General features: G+C 36.4%; 1 pseudogene; it reads left to right on the top strand.

Moving 5' to 3' along the window:
• Positions 1-3,866: 3,866 nt before the first annotated feature.
• On the top strand, positions 3,867-4,901 carry LOC119537357 (annotated as a pseudogene).
• Positions 4,902-8,183: the final 3,282 nt, after the last annotated feature.

Below are 8,183 nucleotides of genomic sequence, written 5' to 3'. Positions count from 1 at the left end.
CTGTGATACTGGTAAGGTATTTCTATTAAATAAAGTCTATTATATGCAATAGGTAGTTTTTCCCATATACCACTCTGTTGTTAACTCTTTGTACCAGTGTCATACCTTAGAGGTAAACCATGCAAGCACTTATTTATATTTTTAGTGCCAATCTGTGGGATACCTGCCTTTAAACAACCCCTTTCAACCATGTTTGCCTTCAATGTAGCACTGATACTTATAATCCCATTAGTGAACTATCATCAACCTTGTTCATTTCCATACCTTTAAGTTTACCCTCATTATGTGTCTATACATTTTAGGTAATAATTCCCACTTCACTAGCTTCTGTATATCTCTAGGTCTCCTATATTCTACATTGTAAGACACTGATTTACTTTGTTCAGGGAGTTCATATTCGTGATAACATACAATATCTCTCCTTTTGTGCCTGACTTATTTCACTCAGCATTATGTCTTCAAGGTTCATCCATGTTGTCATATGTTTCAGGGCCTTGTTCCTTCTTACTGCTGCACAGTATTCCATCATATGTATACACCATTTTTTGGCATCTTCTCCCACCCCCAGCTCTAACCCATGCACACCATGGGCTTCCATGGAGGAAGAGTAAATGCAGTCAACACAGGTCTGCAATTTCCTGAGTTCCCTCATGGGAGCTCCCAGCTGCAGGTTGAGGAGGATTATCTCCCCAGCTAATTGCCAAGATGCATTCCCAGGAGTGGAGAGCTGCTTCCCCCCCCTGCTTAGCATAGGGCTCACAGCTGCCAGCCCCTGGTGGTGGTCCCCATGAATAAACTCACCCTGTCCTTTCAGACATAATTTCTCCACTTTTTCATCCAAGTCCCCACTACGTATTGCAGAGGTCCTTTTCTGGCTGCTTGTACCCTGGAACCGCTGTCCTGGCTGTTTTCTGCCTTTCATCTAGTTTTCTTCATGGAGGAGAAGTTTTCTTGGCCTCACCTATTCCACCTTCTTCCCAGAATTCATCACTTATAGGCTGCTACTGCTGACCAGGTATATCAACCGCTTAATCCCGGATGCTGTCATCCATTTCCCCTTTCACTGTGTGCACTCCCAAGTTGTTTTTCAGTTTCAGGGGCTAGAAGGCCTGCTTCCTCCCAGAGTCAGAAGTGTTCACTGGCTGGCCAGCAGACAATCCTTCTGTGCTGGTATTTTAACATTCTAAAATTAAGCCTGATTTTGTATAACACATTTTTGAAAAATATTCACCTTGCAACAAGAATTCATATTGGATTAATTTATTAATTTCAAAGGCTTGTTCTTTACATTATTTTGATTTTTTGACCTACTCAACCATGGTATCAGCAAATAACAGTTTTATTTCTTCCTAGTGTTTTTAAATCAGTTTAAAGAAGTTCCCATCTATTCCTAGTTTTTAAGGAATCATTTTTTAATTACTTACGGGTGTTGCCATTTTCTATATTTTAGAACATATCCTGTAAGAATGATATTTTGTCATCATAAATGTGAAGACCAGTGAAAATATCTGAAAAGGTTTTGTAGCTTGATTTATGACCCAGCCTATGAATAATTCTGTAAAACTTCCATGTTCCCTTCAAAAGAATGTGTGTAGTTTTCCATGCCGTGATACATGAGATATATATGGACAAATTTATAATGTTGTTGTACAGCTCTTCTTTATCTTCATTGATTTTTCTTGAGTTACTTTGTTTATATTTATCAAAATTAATGAGTTATAATTTACATACAATGAAATGAATGTACCTATTTTGGCACACAGGTCACTGAAATGAGTTTTGAAAAATGTACATATCCATGTAACCACTAGCTCAATCAAAATATTAAACATTTTAATCATTCCAAAATGTCCACATGTCCCAGTACAGTCAACCACTGAAAGTGTACTCTTTTGTATATCTGGTCTCTTTTGGTCAACATTATGTTTTTCAGTTTTGTATTGTTGCACATATTTTTGATTTATTGCTTATCAATTTTAAGTAGTATTCTGTTCTATGAATGTATCATGATTTAGCTATTCACCCTATTGATGAACATTTGGATTGTTTCCAATTTGGGGCTGTTATGAATAAACTTGTTATGCATGTTTTCGTAAAAGTCTTTCTGTGGACAAATATTTATTTACATTTCTTGTTGGTAAATACTGAGGAATGGAATTGAATTTAATGAAAGTATATGTTTAAATTTATAAGAAATTGCAAAATTGTTTTCCAAGGAGGTTAAACAATTTTCCACCCTACCAGCTATGTATGATTAGTCAAGCAAGTAGCTCCATGTCTTCACCAATATTTGAAATTTGTTTTTTTTTTTAATTTACGCATCCCAATGTGGATGAGTACTGGTATCTCACATGCTTATTGGCCATTTATACATCTGTGAGGTATTTGTTCAAATATTTTGCTTATTTTTTAATTTGATTTTTTTCATATTAGTAAAAGTAACTATTATTTATATATATATAGGATAAAGGTTCTTTTTCATCTATTTATATGTATTGTCTTTGGCTTGCCTTTCATTTTCTTAGTAGTGTCTTTTAAAGAGCTGTTTTTACCTTAACCAGCCACTTTTTTATAATTAGGGTTTTTTATTTGTTTGTGTGTGTGTGAGAGTCCTCTCTGAAAAATCTTAGACCACTCCAAGATCTCAAAGATTTTCTTGATTGTTGTCATCCAGACGTTTTCTAGTTTATGCTCAAATCTATGATTCATCTTGAGTTTATTTTGGTGTAGAAGTGAGAAATTTTTAGATATTCTTTATTTTATATTTTCATATTCAACTCCAATCCACTTGGAATTTTACTTTGGTTAATGTAATGATTAAGTCATCTACTTACTGCTTAAGAGATTAGGGGACTACAATTACAATTATGTGTCCCCTTATTTTATGCCTTTTGTCTCTCTCCTAATTAACAAAAGATGAAAGAAAAGAGAGAAAAGCTTGAGATACTATTATTATTGCTACTTCTATAATTTGAAATGAGTACCTAACCTTATTTTACAATTGGTATTGTGTAATAGGTAAAACAAACCATGCAATAGTGAGAGTCAACACTTTCCAAGGATGCCTCAATCAATTTTATCATGAGGAGGTTCACAGTGTTATTTTTCTTTTATGGATGTGAAAGTCAAGACACATGAGGTAATTTTACTTGCCCAAGGTTATGATCCAGTAAATGATGGGGCTAGAATATGAATATAGTCACTTTGTCTTTAGGGCCTGGCTGTTTAACCACTGTTCATACTGCTTCCCTCAAGTAAAGGCTGAGGCACTTGAACCAAGGGCCAGAAACCAGCCAACCGTGGGCCCATCCAGGCGGTACATCTACACAATAACTGTTGTTTGTATTGATTCATTTTGAAAAAAATATTTGAAAATATGAAGTGTTAATGTAAAAATCCACATTACCTGATTATTAGTTAAAAATGGAAAGGTCTGGCAATTACAATGTCTCTATTAATCCCAGCAGAAGTTAGTTGCAGGTTATTAAAGGCTACTGCCCTTAGACAGGCCTTGCTCTCACCAAGTTACCACTGTCAGTTTCACTACTTTACACTGGCTCCTCTGAATATTCAAGTTTGGGAATCTCACTACTGAAAACATGGCTTAAAGATAATTAAAATATTCAAAATAGAAAAAAGACAATCAGGTTTTCAATTATTATAAATATGGCTAAAATATTTTATATGAAGTGAACTTACATTTGAAAATAAAACTTTGTATTAAATTATGACAAATTTTACTTAGATAAAGAGACCAAGAATTAAATGGTTATGTAGGAGAACAGGAACCCCCAAACCATGAATCATTGACCTCGGGTGCCCTCCTCTAAAAGGGGAATAAAAATGAAGTCCTTCCAACAACGATTATTTTCTCTCTCTCTTTCAGAAACTGCCCAGAGGAAAATGACAGCAGGAAATCATTCCCCAGTGACTGAGTTCATCCTCGCTGGGCTGACGAAATGCCCTGAACTCCAGCTGCCCCTCTTCCTCCTCTTCCTGGGAATCTATGTGGTCACAGTGGTGGGGAACCTGGGCATGATCACACTGATTGGGCTCAGTCCTCCCCTGCACACCCCCATGTACTATTTCCTCAGCAGCTTGTCCTTCATTGATCTTTGTCATTCCACTGTCATTTCCCCCAAAATGCTGGTGCACTTTTTGAGAGAGAACACCATCTCCTACCCAGAATGCATGGCTCAGCTCTATTTCTTTCTGGTTTTTGCTATTGCAGAGTGTTACATGTTGGCTGCAATGGCATATGACCGCTATGTTGCCATCTGTAATCCTTTGCTTTATAATGTCATCATGTCCTATCAGGCCTGTAGCTGCCTGATTCTGGGGGTTTGTATTATAGCCCTGGTTTGTGCATCAGCTCATACAGGCTGCATGTTCAGAATTCATTTCTGCAAATGTGATGTGATCAACCACTATTTCTGTGATCTTCTTTCCCTCTTAAAGCTCTCCTGCTCTAGTACCTATGTCAATGAACTACTGATTCTAATATTTAGTGCATTTAACATCCTTGTCCCTAGCCTAACCATCATCAGCTCTTACATCTTCATCATTGCCAGCATCCTCCGCATTTGCTCCACTGAGGGCAGGTTCAAAGCCTTCAGCACATGCACCTCCCATGTTGCAGCTGTTGCTGTCTTCTTTGGCTCTGCAGCATTCATGTACCTGCAGCCATCATCAGTCAGCCTCAAGGACCAAGGAAAAGTGTCTTCTGTGTTTTACACTATCATTGTGCCTATGGTGAACCCCCTGATCTACAGCCTGAGGAATAGAGATGTCAATGTTGCTCTGAAGAAAATGCTAGAGGGAAGAACATTCTCCTGGAGAATAATAATGTGAGGATTATTTTAGCAGATCTAAATCTTTGGCTATTCCATTGTATGAGTTGATGTGTTTTATCTTAGTTACTCTGTAAATATTTTCCCTCATCTGGGGGCATTTTTTGACATAATTTCTTACTCTGTGGCCTCCATGACCTTCTTGATGCTATTTCCCACCTAAAGTTTTCCCTCACATGTAACACTGAAAGACAGATTAGGTGAAATTCTAAGGATTACTTGGACAAATAGACCCATTCAGCCATCACCATCACTTTTCCCCTCTTCTTACATACAATTCCTAAAAACTCAGTTCCCAACCATAATAAAGAGCCCATCCTCTGATGGTTATTATCAATCTCCTTTATTCCTTCCAGGGCATAAACAACATAAATCATAGCAATTTGATGGCTAAAATCTATCCTTTTGCACACTGCTAACCTGGAACAGTCTCTCTGCTACCATATCCCTTCTTGTTCCTTCATTTTCTGGCTTATTTACTCTACCTCTTATTTCAGAAATCCTAATCAGAACTTTTAACTCTGAGTTAAGGACCTATTCATGTATCACAATAAACCCCCTACTTGTAATTGCCTGATTATTGTCTAGGTCTGCACTAGACTGTAATCTTCAAGAAGGTACCCTCCACTACAGAGGATTCACTGTTCCTTTCCCAGTACATAAGTGCTTGCCACCTAGTCGGTTCTTGACAATTATTTCCTTCTCTAAAATAATTATAGGAAAACCAATAATAATCAACCCTATCTTCACCCATTAACCACCCCTCAAAGTACTGCATATGTATTGTATTTTAGTTCAAATGAATTAAGTTTAAATTTGGAGTTCTGCAAGGATCTGCAAGATAACTGGAGACACCCTGAGCTGCTTCTATACAATGATTTAGAAATATTAGCTTTGAGCTCCTTCTATGGCAATTTCCAGTAGACGCACAATAACTTGGAATAACCTGGAACCCAAACAACCAATCTAGATCATCATGATCCTGTTCAGAGCAAAAAATAAGTTCACCTATGCTGGCATCGAGGAAAGTCTTTGTTTATACTTAAGAAGAGAGGGCACTAAATATTTAACTGTAATAGCCTTAGTTACTGCTGCAAAAGGATATATTATTATTATTTTAGTGGAAGTATCAACAATCTCTGATTGAATTCCAATTTATGCAATCTACTTTATGTTGATGTTAACCTTGACCACCTGGCTGAGATAATGTTCATCAGCTTTCTCCATGGTAAAGTTATCATTTCCACCCTCTTTTCATAGTATACTCTTTGGAAGGAAGTCAGTATGTGCAACCTACACTTAAGGAATGAGAAGTTTATGTTCCATCTCATTGTGGGGGGAGATATCTTCATAAATATTTGGAAATTCTTCTGCACAGGGATTTGTCCCTTCTCCCCAGTTGACTTATTTACTCATTTATTTATATCACTGTAGACCCATGGATATTTACTTTATACTTTGGGTTATAATCTAGTACTACATTTTTTTCTCAGATTGTTTCAGCTTTGGCCATTGGGACTTCTTCCCCAAAGTCTGTAACACTCTGGTGCTGGCTTGCCAGCCATCCTTGCCTGCAGCTTTGCCTTGTGTCACATTGCAATGTCCTCTCTTTCTCTTGTAGGTTCCACTGACTTCTGGCTTCTTGCTCTTCCACATGGCATTCTCTGATTATATATGAATTTCTTCTATTTATAAAGGCCTCCAGTAATCCAGATTAACCCCAACCTCATTCAGTTGAGCCACATCTTAACTAAAAATTACATCTTCAACAGATCCTATTTACTATAGGTTCATACCCTTAGTAATATGGTTTAAAATTAAGAACATGTGTAAACAGGGTACATAATTCAGACTACCACGATTCACCCTCTGGACCCCAAAAACACATGTTCTTCCAACATGCAAAATATATTCATCTAATCCCCATATCCCAAAATCCTTAAGTCATATCAGTAACAACTCTTAGTCCAAAGTCTCATCAAAATCATTAATGGATATGGTAAAACCTGGGGCAAAATTCCTCTCTCTCTGATTGACCCAGTGTAACCTAGAAAACAAGTTATCTGCTTCCAAAAATAAACTCAGAGACCCAAAATGGCAGTAAGGAGAGAAGTTGGCATCCTGAAACATATGAAGTTTACCACTATATTAACATTGATTTTCCTATATTAGTATACTTTGAATATATTTGTATATTTTATAAAAGATCTGAATTGAGATTGCATAAACAAAAAAGACTCATTTAAAGTTTATGGTTCAATGAGTATTGAAAAAATATAATATTCCTGTAGTAACTACTACCATATCAAAAGATAGGGTATTTTCATCAACGCAAACATTTTCCTCATGCCTATTCATAATCAATTACCCTCTTCACACCCGGCACCATTCAACCACCACTCTTTCTTTCACAATATATTTGTTTTGATATTATAGATTTAATAAAAATGGAATCATATACTATACATTATTTTATGTATTTGCTGAGTAATATTCCATTGTAGCAGTATACCACAATTTGCTTTTCTACTTATCTGTTGATTGACATTTAGATTGTTAAAAGTCTTATGAATAAAGCTAATGTGAAAATTCATAAATATCTTTGTGTGCACATGTTTTCATTTCTCATGGAATAGATCTGCTGTTTCATAGACAGATGTATGTATGACCTCATAAATAGCTGCTAAACTGTTCTCAAAGTGTTGTGCTATTTTACATGCCCACCCACAATGTATGAGTTGTCCAGGTAATTCCATACCCTTTCCAGTACTTAATATTGTTAGGATTTTAAATTTTAGCTATTTCAAGATTCTCTCTTTGTGTTTGGCTTTTGACAGTTTGATCGATTATGATTATGACGTGCCTTGATGTGAATCTCTTTGGGTTTATCCTGCTTGGAGTTGATTGAGTTCTTCAATTGCTAAGATCAATGATTTTCATCTAATTTGGGTAGTTTTTGGTCATTTCTTCAATATTCCTTATGTTCCTCTCTCTCTCTTCTCTTCTCAGACTCCCATTATGTGTATGTTGGTATACTTGATATCCCACAGGATTCTGAGGCCCTGTTTCTTCATTCTTTTTTTTTTTTTTTTTTTTCTGTTCCTCAAGCTGGATACTCTCAATTTTCCTATCTTCAAGTTCACTGTTTTTTTCTTGTGCCTGTTCAAATCCCCTGTTGAGCCCTCTTTAATATTTTCAACCACCAAATTTCTCCAGCCAGTATGTTGCCATCTGTACAGCCACTTATTTTGTGTCCCATAGCAACAGTAGTAACTTTATATTTCCAGTGACCTCCAATCAATCAGATATAAAAGCTCATGCAAAAGTACTTCC

This window comes from Choloepus didactylus, chromosome 6 (assembly GCF_015220235.1).
Source record: "Choloepus didactylus isolate mChoDid1 chromosome 6, mChoDid1.pri, whole genome shotgun sequence".
Taxonomy (NCBI): domain Eukaryota; kingdom Metazoa; phylum Chordata; class Mammalia; order Pilosa; family Megalonychidae; genus Choloepus; species Choloepus didactylus.
Note: the sequence above shows the minus strand (reverse complement) of the source record. Positions and strands in the feature narration are given on the sequence as shown.